Source organism: Nanorana parkeri, unplaced genomic scaffold, assembly GCF_000935625.1.
Source record: "Nanorana parkeri isolate BGI_ZX_2015 unplaced genomic scaffold, ASM93562v1 scaffold588, whole genome shotgun sequence".
Taxonomy (NCBI): Eukaryota; Metazoa; Chordata; class Amphibia; order Anura; family Dicroglossidae; genus Nanorana; species Nanorana parkeri.
Window position 1 is genome coordinate 672,665 of NW_017306856.1, and position 23,848 is coordinate 696,512.

Sequence of the window (23,848 nt, forward strand, 5' to 3'; positions counted from 1 at the left end):
CCCCCCCCTCTCCTCTGCTGGTCTGCGCTCACTTGCCAGGGCCGGGCATTCTTACGCCTTCTGCACCTTTTACTACCTGAATGGGTACAAATGGATCAGGTTCTGTCCTTGGGCATGGTTATTTATTACAGGTATTTATATCTCACCAACAATATACACATCAGCCACTTCTCTCAAGGAATTTACACTCTAAGGTCCCTATCTCACATGCATGCATGCATACATACAGGGCTGATTCAGATGGAGCCAATTAACCTTCCAGCGTGTCTTCGGAGTATGGGAGGAAACAAGAGTACCCGGAGGAAACCCACATAGGGCACCGGGTGATCATGCAAACTCCTTGGACATAGTGTTCTGACCAGGATTTGAACTGGGGACCCCCAGTGCTGCAAGGCAGATGGTGCTAACCACTATGCCACTGTGCTGCCCACATATGCGTACCTTGCCGGTGTCCAACTGAACCATGCTCCAGACCGTCTCTGTCTAGCAGGCCAGGGGACGGTACACACGGCACAGAGCAATCTCACTAGTCAAATGAACCATACTTTAGGCGTCGGACGTCCTTGTAGATGCATACATCCTAGTGTGGTTACACCCTAAGGCCCCATTCACACTGAGCGACATGAAAATTGTGCGATTTTATATGAGCGATATTGAGCGACTTTTTCCTATTGGGCTGTATGCAATCAGGAGCAAAATCGCTCGAAAAAAGGGTCATGTAGGAGCGACAAGCTACAGCGACGAGATGTGAACAGCTCCATTGAAATGGATTGGAGAAGCTACATAGAGCGATATCGCTGCAAAAATTGCGTGATAAATCGCTCGGTGTGAATGGGGCTTAAAAAGCAGAATGTGTTTGGAAGGTACCACGTTAAAGAAGTCTTCCTGGACTATGACGACGACCTCTAGCTGTGCCGGCAGTGTCTACTACTCCCTTATAACAGAACTGCGGTCTTCAATCATCTCTTACAATATAATATCACACTTCTGCCACATGCCAGCAGTCCCTTGTAGTGTCACCGCAGTTTCTAGCACGATCATCTCTTTTAATATGGCAGTGTGAAGTAGTGATAAACTTCTCTTGGTGCAATAAATGGGGTTGTAGATACATCCAGATCCGTGGTCACTTTGCAGCTATGGTGCACTAGGCCTATAGGAACAGACCCGTCACAGGAGGACATATGTGGAAGGTGATGGGCACATAGCAGCCTCCTGAGCTGTCTGTCTACACAGTGCTGGAAACGTAGGCCTGTAATAATAATAATCTGTGGTGACATTGAGCAGCTTGTAGACTACTTGGTGATCTTCCAGGATCCTTCGTGCCGCTATGTAATGTGGGGAGAGGTTATACCAAAAAAAACTTTCCTCTCGCTGTTCTTGCAGTAGCGAGCTGAACAGATGAATAATCATTACCCCCAGCAGCGAGCACGCGTTATTATAAATAGACAAAGGGACGTTTCTTATTACAAAGTCAGCTGGAAAGGAATGCGGGGAAATGTGATTATAATTCTGAAGCCTCACAAGAAGCAGAACCTTTTTTTTCTTCTTTTTATTTTTTTATTACTGATCCTCCTATTTACAGACACGCAGACCAACAATTCATTCAGGGCTCCAATACACTTTGTAGTTCCAACAAAACCTGCCGATTGGTGGAATCACCCATCTTTGGCCATTGAGCATTGCTGTGATGGCCGGGACTCGAGGTGGACAGATTTGGGTTTCGTGGTACATCAAACTCTTCTAGAACCCTGAAGGATCTTCTAGACTCTGTGCGGGGTTTTGTTTTCTCACTTCTTAGTTATCAGTCACATCATTGTATCCCTATAAAGGAAAATTGCGGCACTCCAGTAATCCGTGTGAACTCGCTTTATTCTGTCCATCGTACAGAGCAACTCTAACATGTTTCAGGCAGACTTGCACTTAATCGGCTATCATGCGCTTCGGCCTTCTTCCAGGTGACCAGCAAGTACCGGCCGAAATTCACACAGTGTATGGTCACCTTAGGGCAGGTTCACACCGTTTTCTGGACCAGATCTGGTCTGGAAAGTGGTGTGAACCTGCGCGCAGTTCCAGTGTATTCTAGACCAGACAAAAGGAGACCTGCAGTATTTTTCTGGTCTGGACTGCGATGGTGTGAACAGAGGCCAGAAATAGCATATGGATACATTAGGATGCATTTTGGGTCCGGAAACAATCTGGTCCGGTCTGGAGATGATCCGGATGTGGTGTGAATGGGCTCTTAGTCTGGGTTCACACCTAGGCGTGTTGAATATGCGCGGTTCGCGTCGCGCGTTTCCGTGGGCTACTTGGCTGTATCCCAATAGAAACACGAGACCAAAACGCCCCAAAGAAGTACATGTACTTCTTTGGGCGTAGGCCGTTTTGTATCGCGTTCGGACGGGCGGAAATACGGCAAGGTGTGAACCAGACCCATTGAATACAATGGGATTTAGATGTTTGAGCGTTTTGTAGAGCATTCGTCGAGCGTTGAACGCGCTACAAAGCGTTCAGGTGTGAACCAGGCCTTAAGCCACCATAAGGTCTAAAGAAGGGAGATTGGTGGCAATCCAAGGCATCCTTCAAACGCTTATCCATTGATTATGGGAATCTGTAGGACGGCTGGAGAGTTGCCCACCCACCAGGAACCACTTACGTGTTTTACTTCATATCGAATAGTCCGGGGTTTTGTATTCAAAAGCCAGTGAGCCAGGCAACCAGCACTTCCAGGAGCAGGCCAGCAATGGCACCCTGTGTGCTTATATCATGAGAGGTGTACCTTAATGAGCGTGCATATCAAGCTAATCATTACCTGCTGCTTCCTGCGACCTCTTCTGAGGGTGAGAGATAGTGGAACATAGGAAGTAGTAATTTGTAACTTGTAGTAGGAGTGTTCCCTGTGATAAATCATCAGCAAGGTGGGAGGCTGGAAGGGTTGGGTGTGTGATTGTGGGAAGGAAGAGAGCTTTCCTTACCTCCCAGCTCTTCACTGAAGTAAAGGTGCCCATACACCTTACGACCATCGCAAGACCTTTGTCTTGCGATGGTCGTAAGCTCATTGAAAGCTCGTACGATCTGCCCATCTTGGACTGGCAGATCGTCCTTGCGATCATCGAAAGCCCGCCCCGCTGAGAGGCGGGCTTCCGATGACCGCAGTGAGGGGCGGGCTTCCGATCACTGCAAACGGGCAGTGTGCGCGTGCGCACACCGGCCCGTTCGGCAGTTGTCGAACAAGCAGGCCACTAACCCGCCGAGAATCGGACGATTCCCGGCGGGCTTTCCAGCCTGCTTGTTCGACGGAAGACGTGCGACCATACAGTAGAAACAGTCGCACGCCTTCCATACACTGTACGATTCTCGTACGATCGCGGGATTTCCCGCTATTCTCGTACGAGAATCGTACAGCGTATGGGCACCCTTAAGGTGCCCATACACCTTACGATTATCGGACGAAACGTTTCGTCCGATTGAATAGTCGTACGATTTTCGTACGGCAGCCCCATCCTGCCCCGATGATCGCAAGATTAATTTAGCCGTAATTAACGAAAAGCACCTGGACGAAATGCGGTAATTTGTCGTATTTTCGTTCGCATGTGCAGTGTAGATCGTACGACTTTTGACGGACGGAAACGCCAGCAACCTTACGACAATCGTACGATCGAACGAAGTTTTCAAACACGCTTGACCGTCAAAAGTCGTACGATTGTACAGTAATGTCGGTCGGACACTGCAATGCACACATACGATTATCGGACGATAATCGTAAGGTGTATGGGCACCTTAAGAGTCTCAGGAGCAGGACAATGCACTGATTTCTCTGGAGGGTTCCACCTACGTGACTACTTATTTATTACAGGTGTTTGTATAGCGACGGCACTTTACACAGCGCTTTACATGCAGAGCATTTACATCAGTCCCTGCGCTCAAGGAGATTACAGTCTAAGGTGCCTATTGCACAAAGGGACAATTTAGACCGGAGCCGATTAACCTTCCGGCAGGTCTTTGGAGTGTGGGAGGACACAGGAGTACCCGGAGGAAACCCATGAAAGCATCGGGAGAACATGCAAACTCCATGCAGATAGTGTCTGTACCAGGATATGAAGTGCTGCAACCTCCAAGCCGCCACCTGGCTTCCTGATTAGCCGGGTGCAAAAACTCGCCACCCAGCTTCTCGATCAGCAGGGAAGCCGTCTCCATGCTTCCTCGTCACTTGGTGACTGTAGTCCAGCAAGGGGGGTACTCAGGCAGGGCTGACAACACTGCTCCTGGCTTCAGTACAGCAGAAGCAGTGTTGTCAGCTTACTACAGGAAGATATGAGCTCACCGAATTTCTGGCAGATCATATTTTCCTTACTAGCAGTGTTCTTAGAGACAAAATATGTGCATGCATTGCAGAGATGTACTGAACATATATTTTGGGCAGAACGAGGAGCAGTGTCCCCAGCTTTAGAGACTTGCTGGGGCTTTCAGTGTTCCTGATAACACTCGAGCTAATAATGTCTTTGCATGCCTGGAATAGGCAACCTTGGCACCTTCTCCCTGCACAGATGCATGCTTACCTCGATCCAACGGCCGCAGCCTTGTTTGCAACTTGGGAACACGGCCTCATAGAAGTCTATGGGGCACTAATGCAAGGAGGCAGCTGTGACCGCCAAGACTTGCTGCGCTGGATGTAAACAAACAGCAGAACCGCAGCAGTCAGATTGAACTATGGAGGGGAAGAGTTGAAACCCCGTCAGCTGTTTTTGCCCTCCTATTGGACAGTTTTACCTTAATTGCTGACACAACAGGAAGTCCCAGGGGGTGGTGGTGGTCACAGACAGATCCCAGTACATGGCGTGCAGTGTATGGACAGCACTGGACAAGGATTGCTGTGATTTCAGATGGAACAGGAAGAGGCTGTGTGACCCGGTATGAGGGGAGGAAGCAGCGACAGTCTGCGCTGTGGAATGAGGAAGAAGCCGCTCTTAATTCCTGAGATCCAGTACGAGTGAGACTCCCTCCTCCTCCTCCTGCAGCATCCTCATCATTAACCCTCTCCTCTCCGTCAGCATCCTCATCATTAACCCTCTCCTCTCCGTCCTCCTGCAGCATCCTCATCATTAACCCTCTCCGTCCTCCTCCTGCAGCATCCTCATCATTAACCCTCTCCTCTCCGTCAGCATCCTCATCATTAACCCTCTCCTCTCCGTCCTCCTGCAGCATCCTCATCATTAACCCTCTCCGTCCTCCTCCTGCAGCATCCTCATCATTAACCCTCTCCTCTCCCTCCTCCTCCTGCAGCATCCTCATCATTAACCCTCTCCTCTCCCTCCTCCTCCTGCAGCATCCTCATCATTAACCTTCTCCTCTCCCTCCTCCTCCTGCTGCATCCTCATCATTAACACTCTCCTCGCTCTCGCCCTCCTCCGCCTGCCCACTAACTTCCAGCGCGTGCTGATCTGGTGATCGTCCTTGTGTTGTAGATTTGAGGCCAGCGGAAATATCCGAGCCAAGAAAAGGGAGATCGTCATTGCAAAATCAAGTTTTATCTTCTCCTATAATAGCCCAGCATGCCGGACCTCTCCCCGGCGCACTGTGATGGTGCGAAGCTGTCCTGCATTCGGCCGAAATGGATGTGGAAGTATAAACGGACTTCCTTCCCAGATTCATCTCTCCTGCGTTTACATGTACTCGTCCTTTCATACGTTTACACGTCTTTATCTGCATCAAACTGGGATAAGGACCCATTGACGCCGCGTGTTTATAAACTCATTCCAAACGCATAGACAGTAAAAATGATTTGCAATGAGTGTAGTTCACACCATGACGTTGTGTTGATGCGTATTTGAAAAAAGGGGGCCGGCCCACAACTCGGAGCGCCTGGGTGAAGAGGGGAGCGAGGGATAAGTAAGTGTTTTTACTCTAGTCCAGCGTTAGGCAATCTCGGCACTCCAGCTGTGGTGGAACTACAACTCCCAGGAGGCATTGAAAGACTGACAGCCACAGGCATGGCTCCCAGAGGCAAAGGCATGATGGGATTTGTAGTTTCAGCATAGCTGGAGTACCACCGAGGTTGCCTACCCCGCCCTAGGCATATACGAGCATTTAACCCTTGCAGTGGGGGCTTGAGCACCACTGCATAGGTGATGTCCGTTCCCCAGCGTTCAGCTGTATGGAAGAACTCTGGGCAGAATAAAACAACCCTTGCAGTGGGGCTACCCCCGCGCTGCAAAGGTTAAATCCTCGCTTTTGTCTTGGGCAAGGGTGGGCACCTCTGGGGTTCCAGCTATGCTTTAAAACAACATGCCTGTTTCTGGGAGTCACATCTGTAACTGTTAGTCTTGCGATGCCTCATGGGACTTGTAGTGCCACAATAGCTGCAGGGCCGGAGTTGCCCATCCCTGGTCTAGGGCCTAACAAATGTAGTCACCCAAACCTCTTTGATGGCCAGTGACACTGGTGTAATCCTGCCACCGAGGACCTAACTTGTGATGTAGCAGTTGGGTAATGGGTGGAAGGGACATGCGACATAGACAAAAATATTGGATCCTGCAAGTCCAACGAACCCTTCCAGCTCTACATTGGGGTGAAGGTTTTGCTGCAGAGCCGGTAGTGGTTCTATTGCGGTACTTTTCTATGCTGACTTTGTTTACATTTTTAGCCTCTTGAAAATTGACTGCAGTATTTCAGATTGGACTGACTGAATCCTGAATCCTGAATCCTGAATTCTGCATTCATGTGTCAACGTATGGACTAGGACATTTGTGATCAATCCTGGATGTGGGGCCGCTTTGGTTTGTGTGCAATTTTTTATAAGTCTCCACACAGGTTTTATATGGGTGTGGTGTGGCCGTGGACATGATTATCATATGGGTCAGAAGGGTGTATTACCTGCGGGCCCTTGTGTAGGGGTCCTGGATGTGACGTGATTACAGTACGGGTCAGAAGGGTGTATTACCTTCGGCCCCTTGTGTAAGGGTCCTGGATGTGACGTGATTACAGTACGGGTCAGAAGGGTGTATTACCTGAGGGCCCTTGTGTATGGGACCTCGATGTGACGTGACTACAGTACGGAGGTCCTGGATGTGACGTGATTACAGTACGGGTCAGAAGGGTGTATTACCTGCGGGCCCTTGTGTAGGGGTCCTGGATGTGACGTGATTACAGTACGGGTCAGAAGGGTGTATTACCTGCGGGCCCTTGTGTAGGGGTCCTGGATGTGACGTGATTACAGTACGGGTCAGAAGGGTGTATTACCTGCGGGCCCTTGTGTAGGGGTCCTGGATGTGACGTGATTACAGTACGGGTCAGAAGGGTGTATTACCTGCGGGCCCTTGTGTAGGGGTCCTGGATGTGACGTGATTACAGTACGGGTCAGAAGGGTGTATTACCTGCGGCCCCTTGTGCAGGAGTCCTGGATGTGACGTGATTACAGTACGTGTCAGAAGGGTGTATTACCTGTGGGCCCTTGTGTAGGGGTCCTGGATGTGACGTGATTGGAATACGGGTCAGACGGGTGTATTATCTGTGGGCCCTTGTGTAGGGCGTCCTGGATGTGACGCGAAGCTACCCTGTTTCCCCGAAAATAAGACCTAGCACTATTTTTCAAGATTCCTGTAATATGTTACCCCGAAAATAAGAACTAGTTTGGTGGCAGCATGTGAGGGAACTTGCAGGAAGAGATCAGCCTGCAGGGACATACTGTTTTAAGGGGATGACAGGGGACTCCCTCCGGCCTGCGCAGTGATGGGGAGCACTCAGTACCATACTGCACCTACTGCTGTCCCCCTGAAGACGCTGCTTAATGTAATGGTACTGTACTGTAATGTGTACCGGTAAATGGTACCGCGCTGTCCACTGTCTGATGTCCCCACTGCTGCACCGCTGGTACCCCTGTCCCTGATGGCAAAGCAAGGCTGCGGAGGGAGCAGAGCCGCATTAGCCGATATTCCTCTATAGCGCCAGTTACTGTGACAGGCCGAGTGATACCAGATAACTTTTGGATTGTTGTACATGAATAACTTTGGATTGTTGTACATTTTGTTGCACATTAAAAAAAAAATAAGACATCCCCTGAAAATAAGACCAAGTGTGGTTTTTGGGGGCAAAAAAAAATATAAGACGGTGTCTTATTTTCGGGGAAACAAGGTAGGAGTTTAAAGCCGGGCCGTCCTGTCCATCTGTCCCGTATACAATGTGCAGAAGTTTCAGGGTTTGTGCTCTTCAGGTTTCCAGAGTCCGGTAATAGGAATCGGCGGCGCTGTGTGCAGACAGCCGGGTGTGTGATCAGGTGAATGAAGAGGTGAGAGCGGCCCATGGCGGACACAGGATGCCATTGTTCTCGGTACGGCTCACTCTGTGGCACAGTGCTCGTTGTAGTACTCTGCCACCCTGCACACAATGCGTCACCGGCACCAACTCTGTTTACTGGAAAGCTACATTTCATGCTGGAGGCTTTTACTCTAATTTTGAAGTTTTAATCTGCTTCTATATTTTGCCAGCCAATCGGAAAGCCGAGTCGCACGTCCTGATTGGTCAGGAGGCCAGGGTGCCTAGCAACAAGTGAAGCCGGCTTCCTAGCCAATCGGGGAGGCGGGTTATAACCCGCCACCCGGCTTCTTGATTGGAAAGGAAGCCGTCTCCATGCTCCCTCTGCACTGCTAGTCAGAGAGAGATTTCCCGCTGACCGGAAGTTCCGGTATTGGAGCATTTGGGCGAGTAAGAGTACTGGCCCAAATACTCGGTACCGGCACCGATACTAAGTTAGATTTTTTTTATGGACACAGGTTTCTCTGCAGCTCATTGTACAAGAATTGCTGCAGACAGCCATTGAACAAGTAGGGGCTGGGCTACAAGTTGGGGAGCTTAGGATCCTCAGGAGGCTATGGGGATTTCATGTCTCAGCTAGGTGAGAATGCAGGAAGTGCTGGAGGGGTTCCCCAAAAATATGCATTCAAATCAAATTGGTGGGGGGTTGGGTTTGGAGTGGAACGAGGGGAAGTGGGTCAGGAGGGCGATGGTCTATTGACCAGTAGGAGGGCTGCAGTTGCATGAGACCTCAAGTGTGACATATTGGCCAATATTCTTGTTCTGATGGCAGAGATCAGGAGTGCGGTAACCCGTCACGGTGGGAACCAGATAACTTTTGGATTGTTGTACATGAATAACTTTGGATTGTTGTACATTTTGTTGCACATTAAAAAAAAAATAAGACATCCCCTGAAAATAAGACCAAGTGTGGTTTTTGGGGGCAAAAAAAAATATAAGACGGTGTCTTATTTTCGGGGAAACAAGGTAGGAGTTTAAAGCCGGGCCGTCCTGTCCATCTGTCCCGTATACAATGTGCAGAAGTTTCAGGGTTTGTGCTCTTCAGGTTTCCAGAGTCCGGTAATAGGAATCGGCGGCGCTGTGTGCAGACAGCCGGGTGTGTGATCAGGTGAATGAAGAGGTGAGAGCGGCCCATGGCGGACACAGGATGCCATTGTTCTCGGTACGGCTCACTCTGTGGCACAGTGCTCGTTGTAGTACTCTGCCACCCTGCACACAATGCGTCACCGGCACCAACTCTGTTTACTGGAAAGCTACATTTCATGCTGGAGGCTTTTACTCTAATTTTGAAGTTTTAATCTGCTTCTATATTTTGCCAGCCAATCGGAAAGCCGAGTCGCACGTCCTGATTGGTCAGGAGGCCAGGGTGCCTAGCAACAAGTGAAGCCGGCTTCCTAGCCAATCGGGGAGGCGGGTTATAACCCGCCACCCGGCTTCTTGATTGGAAAGGAAGCCGTCTCCATGCTCCCTCTGCACTGCTAGTCAGAGAGAGATTTCCCGCTGACCGGAAGTTCCGGTATTGGAGCATTTGGGCGAGTAAGAGTACTGGCCCAAATACTCGGTACCGGCACCGATACTAAGTTAGATTTTTTTTATGGACACAGGTTTCTCTGCAGCTCATTGTACAAGAATTGCTGCAGACAGCCATTGAACAAGTAGGGGCTGGGCTACAAGTTGGGGAGCTTAGGATCCTCAGGAGGCTATGGGGATTTCATGTCTCAGCTAGGTGAGAATGCAGGAAGTGCTGGAGGGGTTCCCCAAAAATATGCATTCAAATCAAATTGGTGGGGGGTTGGGTTTGGAGTGGAACGAGGGGAAGTGGGTCAGGAGGGCGATGGTCTATTGACCAGTAGGAGGGCTGCAGTTGCATGAGACCTCAAGTGTGACATATTGGCCAATATTCTTGTTCTGATGGCAGAGATCAGGAGTGCGGTAACCCGTCACGGTGGGACAGAAGGATGCAGCACAGAAATCCTGAAGCCCTTTCTCCTGGTTGCCCCGGCCTGGTGTCAGGAATTCGTAATCCCCCTTTGTGTGTGAGGAGCAGGCGCTGGCTCTCATCCTGTATAATGATCATTCTATCTGCCAGGAACAGATTGCAGAGTAATGAGCCAGACCGAGGGGTAAAATCTGCAGCCGTACACCACCTCGTGTGCATTTCCTTCCATGCCGAGAGGGCTGTCGGGTGGTGCGATGACTTTTATGGGATGGATTAGGGCTGATGGAGGTCGGAGGGTCAGGGGGTCTGCTATGTTGATTCACACCATGTCATGGAAGAGCAGCAAGTGTATGTCTGACTGGGCACATCTGCAAACTTGGTTTGTCTCTTTAGATCTCTGAATATGCAAATTAGCAGACTTAATTTCCCACACCCAGAATATGTGCCTGCGCCCATGTTGGGCAATGTGCACACTCCGCGCCCCCACCTATGACACATACAGCTCGGGATGGAAGCAGCCTATTGATTAAAGAGCAGGTTTGCCGCTGAGGAGGTGACATCAACACCCACCGGTCCCCATTGTTTAATACAATGGGGACCCCATAAACTGTTCATGGGGTCTAGTTTGCCTAGAGGTAGCCAAATGTCGGCACTCCAGCTGTTGTGGAACTACAATTTCCAATGGGGCATTGCAAGACCCTGACAGCCACAGGCATGACTCTCAGAGGCAGATGCATGATGGGATTTGTGGTTTCACCAGAGCTGGGGGGCTGGAGTTTGCCCCTTTCAGGGGCTAGTTTGCCTAGAGGTAGCCAAATGTCGGCACTCCAGCTGTTGTGGAACTACAATTTCCAATGGGGCATTGCAAGACCCTGACAGCCACAGGCATGATTCCCAGAGGCAGATGCATGATGGGATTTGTGGTTTCACCACAGCTAGAGGGTTGGAGATTGTGAAAACAGTCCTGTCTGCCCGGCAGGTGTAATTCTGTGGCGGCAGCAGTCTCCCTGCTGTATGATGTAGTGCCATGAGCTGTTTCTTCTTTGGTTCTCCCACACCTGCCGGCCTAAATGTGCTTTCCAGCTGTACCCCGAATTGGGTCACCCTGCAGTCATCTGTGGTGCTGGGAGCAAATGTGCTCTGATGGGAAATCCATGCGGTACAGCATTCCGCAGTAACCCTTCAAAAAAAACTTCAAGTCGTTACTGCCGCTGCAATGGTTCCTTCTCTTGACACAGTCACGTGACCGCGTTCACAATGCTGACCCCTTCTTCCTACAGTGTAAACATAGCTGAGCAGAGGATTTCAGAAACCTTTCCAATACAAGTTTTATTATAGCTGAATGAATACAGTTTATATCCCGTTGTCCTTTTTGACTCGATTGTTCTCTGATTGCAACATATGTTAATGCGTTTCATTTAAATTATTAAAGCGGATCTTTACCCCCTTTCACTAAAACTCCCCTCAGCATCCAGCTCTGCATGCCGATATGAAATCATCTCACATTCATTAGCTATACAAAAATATTTTTCTTTGTATAACTATTGTTTTTCCACTTCCTGGTCCTGTTGGGCATTAGTGATCTCATTGTGCCCAAGCATTGCACCCTGGGAAGGTTACATCAGCAGAGAATTGCTAGGAAATCTCACTTGTAATCTCACGAGATCTCAGGGAAAGGCATGGTCACATGATGGGCATGGTCACATGTGTCAGAGTTCCAGGAAGTAAAGGGAGAGCTAGTAATCAGCCCTTAGTAAAAATGGCCACTGTGAGAAGAATGGGGAGGAAAAGAAAAATAAGGTCTGCAAAGAATACAAAGCCGGCAATTATCTAGTGCAGGGGTAGCCAAACTCCGGCCCTCCAGCTGTGGTGGAACTACAAATCCCATGATGCATCTCTCTCTGGGAGTCATGTCTGTAGCTGTGAGAATCTTGCAATGCCTCATGGGATTTGTAGTTCCACCACAGCTGGAGGGCCGGAGTTTGGCTACCCCTGATCTAGAGGTATCTGTGTGTAGATTGTCATTACTAAACTTTTGTAAAGGTGTATTTGTTGTTGTTTCAAAGATATGCGCAAAGTTCTTATTTTAGGGCAGGTTCACGCCATTTTTCGGACCAGATCTGCTTCGGAAAAAGGTGTGAACCTGCCCGCAGTTCCAGTGCATTCTCTAACATGTTTCGGGCAGACTTGCACTTAATCAGCTATCGGGCACATAGGGCTTCTTCCAGGTGACCAGCAAGTACCGGCCGAAATTCGCACAGTGTATGGTCACCTTAGGGCAGGTTCACCCCATTTTCCGGACCAGATCTCGTCTGGAAAATAGTGTGAGCCTGCTCGCAGTTCCAGTTTATTACAGACCAGACAAAATGAGACATGTAGTATTTTTCTGGTCTGGAACGGACTGCACTAGTGTGAACAGAGGCCAGAAATAGCATAGGGATACATTGGGGATGCAATTTGGGTCCAGAAACAGTCTGGTCTGGAGATGATCTGTCGTGTGTATGGGCCCTAAAGCCAGTCAGATGCATTAGTCAGTGAATTCTGATGATCTCAGACTCCAACTGATGTTGAAAGCAAGCTGCGTTTGCCCATTGAAGCCTGGTGACACAAGGGCTAACTCTGTTCAGCCAGTCTTGTAGTGTTGCAGGCATGTCATTTCAGACATCTTCATAAGGGCCTTGAGAGCCTGCAACCCAGGGAGCTCAGATAGGCAAGAAGATGAGACCTGGCCCATCCCTCTCCAGCCTCGCACACCTTGCTGTTGGCCCCTAGTACTGCCTTTGACGTAATGGACCAGTAGGGAAGTGCAAAGGGTAGCAGGTCAAATGTCCATAAATCCTGTAGCACCCCTTACTGGAAATTCCAAAGTGTTGATGGGTGCTAGGAATGACCGCGGATGGCGACGACTACCGAGCTCGCTGAAGGGGACCCTGTGCGGCCCCCCGAAAGCGCTTGATATTTGGAGTGACCTCTATCAATGAATGGATTTGCACTGACTTAGATTCTGGTGTGCTGATGACATCTTCATTCAGGGTAGCAGGCCAACTCTCGATCTGATTTTGACTATTGACCCCCTATCCCCACCCACCGAAAGTTCAGATGCATTTGTTCATATGGAATGGAATTTCCTCCTGGACCATTATTGTTCCCCCACATAACACTGGCACTATAAGGCTTGACTAGGCGTAAGTTTGCAGGCTTGGCCGGGTAGACCGTGCCCATTTATGCTGCCATCAGAAGATCTGCATAGCATTCGGGTTTTCCATCCATAATGCCTGTTCTGGTTCTCCCGCATTGTACAATCAGACCACCACATACATTTTACAGACTCTGTGCCTTCCGCGGTGTCGCTGGCACGTGGCTGTTGTCTGTGCTTTGTGTCTGGGACCATTCTGTGTGTCGCTGATTGGGGAAGGGGGCTATCGGTGATTACCAAGTCACATGATTGATGATTTATGTTTACTAAGCCGCGGAGAACGTACGCCCAGCCACCTCATCTTTTATTTGTGGTTTATCTGCCCATTACAAACTCATAAAGTGCAATGAAGGGGAGCGCAGTGTCGCTCCTGCGGTATCTTTATGGCTCGGCACAGTGCCAGCGCTTTGTCTCCAGTCCACGTGCTGTGCGGTGGAACGAAGAAGAATCTGTGTATGGGAGAAGATCCAGTCAGGTCCTTGAAGGAAATGTATATTATATTTTTTTATCTTGCATGCATTAGCCATTGGGTTAAAGAAATAAAACCTTCACACCTTTCTGGGCATGGACAGCTGCTATGCTGAGGCTTCTAGGAGCCGTGCTTTGCAAGAGGCAGTTATAGGCAGGTTAGTGTTAATTCAGCCACCATTTGGTCATGAGTACAAAGGGGCTTCTGGACAGATTACCCATGACAGCCAGGGAAAGGTGACAGAGTGGGCAGAGCAAAGTGAAGAACCATGAGACAGGAAATAGCCAATTAAGACCTCAAAATCTGACCCTTTGCACCAGGGATAATGTGCTTCACTGATGACCATGGATGAGGCTCATGTGTTTGCTTACTGGCTGGCTGTTTATCTTATTGCTGCGTTGTCATCGCTGCTGTGAGGGGTCAGCAGTGAGTACAAGGGTAGGCCACCATGGCACTCCAGCTCTTATGGAACTACAAGTCCCATGTGGCATTGCAAAACTGACTACAGGCATGACTCGCATAGGTATGATGGAATTTGTAGTTGCTCCACGGTTGCCTAGCCCTGGGTTTGCCAAGGTTGCCTAGCCCTGGGGTTGGCCAAAGGTGGCCTAGCCCTGGGGTTGCCAAAGGTGGCCTAGCCCCGGGGTTGCCAAAGGTGGCCTAGCCCCGGGCTTGCCAAAGGTGGCCTAGCCCCGGGCTTGCCAAAGGTGGCCTAGCCCCGGGCTTGCCAAAGGTGGCCTAGCCCCGGGCTTGCCAAAGGTGGCCTAGCCCCGGGCTTGCCAAAGGTGGCCTAGCCCCGGGCTTGCCAAAGGTGGCCTAGCCCCGGGCTGGCCAAAGGTGGCCTAGCCCCGGGCTTGCCAAAGGTGGCCTAGCCCCGGGCTTGCCAAAGGTGGCCTAGCCCCGGGCTTGCCAAAGGTGGCTAGAAGATTAAATTGCAAGCTGCCGGTCTCCCCTTATAACTTATTTCTATAATTTACTGGAAGTTGGCCAGCCGTCCATTTATCATCCTCAAAACATTTGTATCCCTTTTTTGTTTCATTAAATCTTTTTTTTTTTTTATTATTGAATTTGTGTTACAGTACAGAATTAGCGCATATAATCGCAGTAGCGCCGGTCTCAATTAGAAGCAGATGGTAAAAAAGTTGGACGAGCTGAAGCTGGGTTTGGTGCTGACCCAAGTCCACTCCAAAACCCTGACGACCTCTTCCTCCTCCCGACCCAGTCAGTGACGGCAGTGGCATTCCCTGCCCCCGTGTGCTGTATATCTACAAACTGACTGGGTCAGGAGGAGGGGGTGGCAGTAAGAGTTTTAGTCCAGGAGTGGGTGACACCGAGGCCAGCCTCATCACTGTTGGTGACTCATTTGCGTCTGGACCTCCAGCGATCATGAATGTAATGCGTATGTATCTCTAACCCCAATTTATAACATAGATATTGTATATATCCCGGGTGGTGGGCAAACGGTAGGACACAGGAAGGTATTCATTGGCAGTACAGAAATGCTATAACATGTGGAACAGGGAGGGCGGGCAAAGGTGTGTGGGGGTGGTGAGGAAAGGATCAGATTGCCGTAGATATCGCCAAGACGGGGTACACCGATGCAGAGTATTTGGGCGAGTATGCCTATCACAGATACCGGAGCTTCCGGTATGAAGAAGCCGGGCAGCAAGTCATTACACGCCAGGAAGCCTACTCCACACTCCCTTGTCACTTAGGGACGAGGAAGCACAGAGACTAATCATGAAGAAGGGCGGCAGGTAATGACTCGCCGCCTGACTTACTGATTGGCCTGAAAGCTGGCTCCATGCTTCATCACCTGGTGACGAGGGAGCATGGAGCCTGCTAATCAGTTAGCTGCGTGGGAGTCATTACACGCCGCCTGGCTTCCTTAATGGGACTTCCACTATCGGTATTAGGTATCCGACTACCGAAAAACCGGTATCTGTGCATCCCTATCGCCAAGTTATCCTCTACATTTGACCCGCCTTTACCTTTTGCTGTGGGAATTTCTGGTTGAAATTCTGTTTTTATTTTTTTTTACCAATATGCAATTACAGAGAACAGAATGCAACAACACAAAGTTCTGTGCGAATGATCCGTTCTGACATGAATTGCGCGTATTATCTTTTTATACATAAGATGATAGACGTGGGCGGTATGGAATGTTATGCAGAGTTAGCCAATGTTCTAATCTAACTCTATAGACGGTCAGCAGATATCTTGAAGTTGTGAAATTAAATTTCTAAGAACAGAGGGGGGCGCTCATGTGTGAAAGTTCCGTCTTTACTTGAAGCGGATATACATTTTCTTTAGGCCCCATTCACACCTAGCGGATTTCCGCACAAGCGCCCATATTGCCGCGCGATATCGCGAGAACTCGTTCAATGATTTCCAATGGAGCTGTTCTACAGCTCAATGTCGCCTGTAGCTCGTCGCTGTCGCAGGACCCTTTTTGCCGTGGATGTCACGCGATTTTGCTCCATTTGCATGCAGCCCAATAGTGAAGGTCGTGGGATAGTCACCCGAAAAGTCGCTCTATATCGATCGCACGGAAATCCGCTCTAGGTACATGTTGCTCAGTGTGAATGGGGCCTTGTACAGACCGGATGCTCTTGTGCTTAATATGGACATCATGGTGGATTCCTCTTTCTCCTTCATTCTTCTGGCGTTCCACACCCCGAGAATGCTCAGGTTCCTGGGACTAAGCGAGATGGAGTCCGAGAGTCCCACTGCACTCCTGACCGAGAAGCCCCATATAATGTGGGGGGGTGATGAAGTGGCCGTGGATGGCGCCGCCAAATACTTGCAAAACGGGGGAAAAAATGGTCACCAGCACTCCCAAGTATTCAAAATGAAATCCTTTTATTCGGTTAAAAGTCTACGCACGGTGATATGACCTACTAGAATGCGTCAAAGGACTTCGGTTTGAAGAAAACTTGGGGTACTGGTGACCATTTTTTTTCTTCTGTTGAGCAAGATGGAGGGCGTCTCGGGTCGGGTTAATAGTGGACTAGTTTTTTGTTTGAATTCCAGGTGAATCTTTGTGAGCCAACCAGCAAGGCCGCATTTCGAGGGCTTGGGCTTGATCTCTTGTGTTCTGGTCTGATGCCACGTGGGTCTCCATCGTCAGGTGGGTGGGGGGACTTCCAGTGTCTAGAGATCACCAGTCTAGCTGCCTCGTTTCAGCAGAGCATGCACAAATACCAGGGTTGCCTCCACTTGGGGTAAGAAGAGAATGGAACGCTATCATGTGGAAGAACTCAAAGTGAAGGAATTGCCGGAGGAAGATTTTTGGATCGGGGAGACTGTTGGCCATCCTCAAAATCCAAAGTAGCACTTTCAAACCTTCAGCAGACCCCCCATGTGTGTAATGTGATCTCCCCAGATGGCGCTAGATCTGTTGGCGTTCCATTCCATAAGGTTTTCCCCAGCACTATGGCATGAAAACCATCCTCGGAACTGAGCTGCAATCCTGTCACCGTCCAACCAATGTCCTGCAGGAGTGTTGTGTCCCTCGAAGAATGCTTTAGCGATGGCTGTGATTCTTGGACGTCGAGCCGTCTCCTCTCTCCCCCAGAACCTTGTTTTGTATGGGACCGCCCGTCAATAATTCCTTCCTGTTTCCTCTGCACTGCTGTGGGAAGTGGACGTATCCTGTTTAGTGACAGTCTGTCTCCCCATTCACCATCCAAATGTCGTATCCGAGAGGTGCTGGGGCTTCAAGACTTGTCCCGTTCAATGAAACGTAGAGAACCTGACCAATGATCTCGCTGGCCCTGGTTTGGCTGCTAATGTGAAGTGATGTTCATCTTCGTTGGGTACCTAGAAGGCGCACAAAACGTTAAAACAAAAAAGAAGTGTCAGTCCAAATCGGTGGAGCCTAGGTGATTCATCATAAGATCACAGAAAACGGCTAACGCGTTTCGGGGGCCAACACACTGCCCCTTCATCAGAACTTGGAATCATTATTAAAGTGACAGTAAACTCAGGAATTAAATCTTCAAAACACATTCCAGTCCCTGAGCTCTGAACAACATTGTATCTTTTTTTGTGTATCACTCGGCTGTAGATCCTCTAATCATCTCTGAATTGGTGCCGACACTGTCCTTCCTTCTGGAGGGGGACTACTTGTGTTCCTCATGGTCCCAGTGTATGTTGTAGAGTAGTTGCCGCTCCAAGCTCATTCCCGGGATGGACTACAAGCTCAATACAAATGAGTAAACTAAACATGAGATTGTAGTCCATCACAGGAGTGAGCTTGGAGCGGTGACTACTCTACAACACACACAGGGACCGCGGGGAACAGAAGTAGTCACCCTCCAGAAGGAAGGACAGTGTCAGCAGTGTCCCTGGCAATAATGATGATAAATGAAAATAGTCACGCTCACAAAATTCTGCTTCAATTTGAAGACCAGGTGTGACTGCAGCTCCCCGGCGTTCACCAGCCTTCCCCTTTTTATGGGCATATCTCCGAATGTGCTGCCTGGCGCTGAGAAAATGCTAAGTGAGCTTTATTTCTTGATAAAAGAGCCTTTAAACAATCCCGCACTTATCTGAAGGCAATACACATTTAGAGTGGATATAATTCGGAACCCCTGTCAGGTTTTTATTGCTGTCTGTGTCCCTGTTAGGCCCCGGCCACCCCAGGGGCCTAACAGTCGCGCAGATTTACCCTCCCTGAACCGCCGACATGAACAATCCCATCCACTCCTATAGGGGACCGTTCATGCAAGCGATCCGATTCAAACCGCCTGCCGCACCAAAATGTTCCCTGAGCTACTTTTTTTTTTTTTTTAATAGATTTAAATGGAAACGTGCTGATCATATTTTTGGGCATATAAATTGCATTTCAGCGCTGAAACGCGATTTAAAAACGCCCTTTAAAAAAATTGCACTGAATCGCTTCCACCCTGGTGTGAACAGGGCCATAGGGAGATTCACGCCCTCTGTGTCATGGGGACCATTATCACTAAAAGTGAAAGACCATTCCAAATTTTGGGACGTCGCCAGAACGTTAATATATGGGAAATCATCTTCTGGTGACCACCAAGTATTTCCTCTCACTTCCTGTTGTGGCTATCAGACAGGAAGTGAAGGGAAATCTTCCTAATGGGACCCAGAAAAAAAACTGGGGTTATAACTAGGGATGCGCCAATGCTGGGTATTTGGGTGAGCGTACTGGTTCTCGCCCAAATGCTCCCCACACCGGAAACTTCCGGTATCAGGAAGCCAAGCGGCGAGTAATTACACGCCGCCGTGCTCCCTCACCCGTGCTCCCTCACCCGTGCTCCCTCACCCGTGCTCCCTCACCCGTGCTCCCTCACCACCAGGGAACATGGAGCTGGCTTCCTGGCTAATCAGGAAGCCGAAGGGGTAATGACCCACCCCCCCCGACTTCCTGATTGGCCGGGAAGCCAGGACCATGTTCCCCTCGTCAACCAAGTGACGAGGAAGCATGGAGCCATCGTCTTCCCTGCCAATCGGGAAGCCTGGCAGCGTGTGATGACTCGCCGCCCGGCTTCCTGATTGGTCGGGAAGCTGGCCAGTCAGGAAGCCGGGCGGCGAGTCATTACCTGCCCCCCTGGCTTTCTTAATGGGACTTCCGGTATCGGTATTGGGTATCGGCGAGTACTGGGAAAGTGTTGAAAAACCGGTATCTGTGCATCCCTGTAACTCTCCCTGTGATATCCAAAAATAAAGGAAAGTTTTGGTTTCAGTTCTAAATTAAATAAAAAAATAACTTATTTTGCAGTTATAGAGTATAAGAGGAAAGTTCTCCTGGCCGCCATCATTGTGTCGCAGGATGTATGCTTCTTCCAGCCACTGGGGCCACAACTCCCAGAGATTCCCATTCTTGTTGGATGTGAACAGATACAATAGTTGGTCACTTTGTATAATCCGAGTCGCTCCTCCTTCCATGTTGCTGGGTTTTATTTTTTATAACCATTTTGTTATTTTCCAGCTCTGTGACTGCGATACGGAGAAGTGAAATCCAAGTTACAAGTGTTTTGGAATTTCAGGAATTTCAGACATTTGTGGATGTAATGCAGTCAGAGCTCTCGGCTCCAGGATGTGTTCTAATGTCCTCCATTGTTCCTCTCCGGGAGGAGTACAGAGGGGGATCCGCTGTATGGAGGGTTTGGAATCGGCTGCTTTCTATACACTGCTGCGACTGCTGACTCGCCCCAAATACCATGCTCTCTCTCCTTGTGCAGGGTGACTGGTCTGGTCTCCGCCCCCGTACACTATCTGTAATGGGTGGGGCCTGCTGGGACAGCTCTGCTCTTTGCACAGACTATGTGCAGCACAGTGATGTCACTGCTACTTTTACAAGCTAATATCTGGGGTTGCAAAGCCATTTGATGCACACACAGTGGGGGTTTAAAAAAAAAACTTTTTCAGCAATATTTTTATGTTTTTGTGCCTGGTGTTCAGCTTTAAATAAGAAAGTGATCAGCACAGAGGAGTTCTGCACGGGGCTGGTTCTCAGTTATACAGCATTTCTAAACAGGGGAGGGGTCGGGGGACCTTTTAAACTTCCAGGGGACACAAAGAGGCTTTTCTAACAAAACCAGCAAGCCGGCCCTTTGTCTCTTCTTCTTCTTCAGTCCTTTAGTTTCTGCTTTCGGAATTTCCATAAAGTATCTTTGGGACACAGAAGAGAAACGAGAGATTTCAAGTGTAACATATATGTACAGAGAATTCCAAATATCCGGAGCAATGAGAGAATTCCAAACACATTCCAGTCTCTGAACTCTGAGCAACAATGTATCTTATCTGTATATCACTCGGCTGTAGGATCCTCCCATCATCTCTGACACCGTCCTTACTTCTGGAGGGTGACTACTTCTGTTCCCCATGGTCCCTGTGTGTGTTGTGAAGTAGTCACCGCTCCAAGCTCGCTCCTGGGATGGACTACAATCTCATGTTTAGTTTACTCATTTGTACTGAGATTGTAGTCCATGAATGTATTTTGAAGATTTTCCTCCTGAGTTTACTGTCGCTTTAAATTCTAGATGCGCTCAGCTTTGTTTTGCTGTCTGGGATTCTGTTGCAGATTGTTTCCCCACTTGGTGAAGCCGTGGTCACCGGGACAGGAAGTGAGGGGAGATCTTACCTGTGAAGCCGCAAATGGCAGTAAAAAAACAGGTTCAAGTCTGTTCCTGCTCTATCCAGCTCTGACGTCAGAGTAATCGAGGGGTCGTGATTAGGGGTGGACCGATATCGTTTTTTTGGTTATGAGTACCGATATTTTTTTTTCCTGGTACTCGCTGATACCGAATACCGATACCGGAAGTCCCATTAAGGAAGCCAAACGGCAAGTCTTTACCCGCCCCCCGGCTTCCTGATTAGCCGGGTAGCTGTCTCCATGCTGGTGACGAGGAAACATGGAGCAGGCTTTCCGGCCAATTAGGAAGCCTGGGGGTGGGTGAAGACTTGCCGCCTGGATCTCTGATTGGTTGAGAAGCTGGGTAGCGAGTCATTACACTGGCTTCCTGATTGGCCGGGAAGCCGGCTCCATCACCAAGTGACAAGAGAGCATGGGGCCGGCCAATCAGGAAGCTGGGCAGTGTGTAATGACCTGCTGCCCAGCATCCTGATACCGGAAGTATGGGGCTAGGCATCGGAGCATTTGGGCCAGTAGGAGTACTCGCCCAAATACTCGGTATCGGCACCGATACCGATACTAGTATCAGTGCATCACTAGTCCTGATTGCTGCCCGTGTCCAGAAGGTCAGCGGTTTTCTTTTTTGCATCACCGAAATTAGAACTTAAATGAAAATAAACTCCTTGAACTTTTTTTGTTCTCTGATGAATTCAGATCAAACAAATCTAGATCGCCCATCAAAGTATTTCTTTACATTTTAGCCCAAGAACTTAGTCGTCATGTTTCTGAACAGCTCAGAGTCTCTCAGCTCGGCTTCCCTGAACTTCCTGTCCAGTACAAGCTTTGAGAAGGGAGGAATGGCTTGATTTGCGGTGTCTGTCTTTGTGGAGACAAAGCTTACTAGCACACACAAGGGGGGCTCCATAGCACCCTACAAGGGAAAGGAGCCCCCCCCCCCTAAAACAGGAAGTCGGAACCAGTGCTCAGGGGACCAGCTGATTCTGCAGGAAGCTAAAACTTCTCTACATCTAGAAGCAGCGTCCATTGTAAGTGATTCAATTAGAATTCGAAATGTCTGAAAAATCTTTTTTACTTTCATATCACCATAAAAGTACTAAAGTGATATGAAAGTCAACTTCACATCCTGTCGGTCTGCGGACCAGCACTCGGCAAAGTTAGAATCGGGCCGGTAACTGTATCAGTAACTTTGTATTTGGAGGAAATGAAAGTAGAATTTGGATGTTCTTTGTCCCCGCTTCTGCTGGGTGGAGGACCCTGAGAGGTCACTACCTGGGGCTCTTGGAGATCCATCCATCACACTCCATCCTTTTTCAAGGGATTTGGGTGGAGTGATCCTTTAAGTGTCCTCTAATTGCATTCCTCCATGGCGTCTCTCCCTGAACTTTCTCCCGGCCGCGTCTGTTTATTTTGCTCACTTGTTTATCGGGATCGGAGTTATTTCAGTTTGAGCAATTATTAGAAGAGATATAACTCCGCACACAGCTGACTTCCTGTTAGATATTCTCATCGCTTGTTCTGTTGCACAGGAAGATCTCATTCCTCTTCTATCTTAGATTTTCGATGTTTTTTGCTTTGTCATACTTCTTGAAAATTCTTCTTTTTTTTTTGGTATCTTTTATTTTGATTTGAACACTTAGGTTATTCATAGGCAGGGATATGCAATAGAACGTTCCATACCATTCCTGGCAGGAGCTGCTTCGAACCCTCTGACCTTCTGGTCCTGGTCCTGCCTTCTCTCCTGTGAGCTCTCGGGGTCCCTCTGCTGCTGCAATCACCAACTCCCACCCTCCTGATGGCTGCAGGGGGAGATGAGCACCCTGACCCCAGCAGTGAGGACCCCAGGCTTACTTTCCTGGAGTTCACCAATTTCCTCTGCAGAGAATGAACCTGGAAGTGCTAAGACCCGAGTACTATGTTGTTCAGTGCTTGTGTGCCAGTGCGCTGAGCTGGCACGGTCTATCCCTGATCTGTATCTACTGCATTCAGGGGGCACAATAGATCTCATAAAGAGCACCTGTCACATATGGGGGGCATTTCATTCCTTTATGAACCTTTGCTTTGCTCCTCTGCTCAGGCAGGAAGATCTGTGTACACTCCTAGCCATTCTGGAGCATATATGGAGCTGAAGGCTATCTCTGCCTCAGAGGTCATCAATAACGCCAGGCACCCAGCATTGCATGGTGGGGTGAAGACAACTGCATGCTCCCATTGCTCAATAATAAACATGTTCTGCCCCCCTATACTCCCCACCCTTCACAATCACAAGTCTCCCCTTATGATCAGTTCAAGAGATATGGCTTCTGCAACTAAATAATATGTGGCCTGCTATTGTCTGATGAGCCAGTAATGAATCCCAGGGCAAGCCAAGGACCGCTGCGTCTAAATCATTAACAGGCACATGTTCTCTAATGTACAATTTATATAGTGTGTGAATGTGGGGGGACATTAGAGTGTAAGCTCCTCTGGTACAGAGACTGATGTGACTGGCTCAGTGTTCTCTGTACAGCACTGTGGTATGCACTATATTGCCAAAAGTATTGGGACGCCTTTATAAGCACATGAACTTTAATGGCATCCCAGTCTTAGTCTGTAGGGTTCAGTATTGGGTTGCCGCTATAACAGCTCCGCCTCTTCTGGGAAGGCGTCCACAAGGTTTAGGAGTGTGTCTATGGGAATGTTGGACCATTTGTGAGGTCGGGTACTGATGTTGGAGGAGAAGGCCGGGCTCGCAGTCTCCGTTCTAATTCATCCCAAAGGTGGTCTATGGGGTTGAGGTCAGGACTCTGTGCGGCCAGTCACATTCCCCCC

General features: G+C 49.1%; 1 protein-coding gene across 1 annotated transcript in view; it reads left to right on the forward strand.

Annotated features, from left to right (window-relative positions):
* The window catches only part of SCRIB (scribbled planar cell polarity protein), a 127,989-nt gene that overhangs the window by 11,293 nt on the left and 92,848 nt on the right, over positions 1 to 23,848 (forward strand). The window lies entirely within an intron of this gene.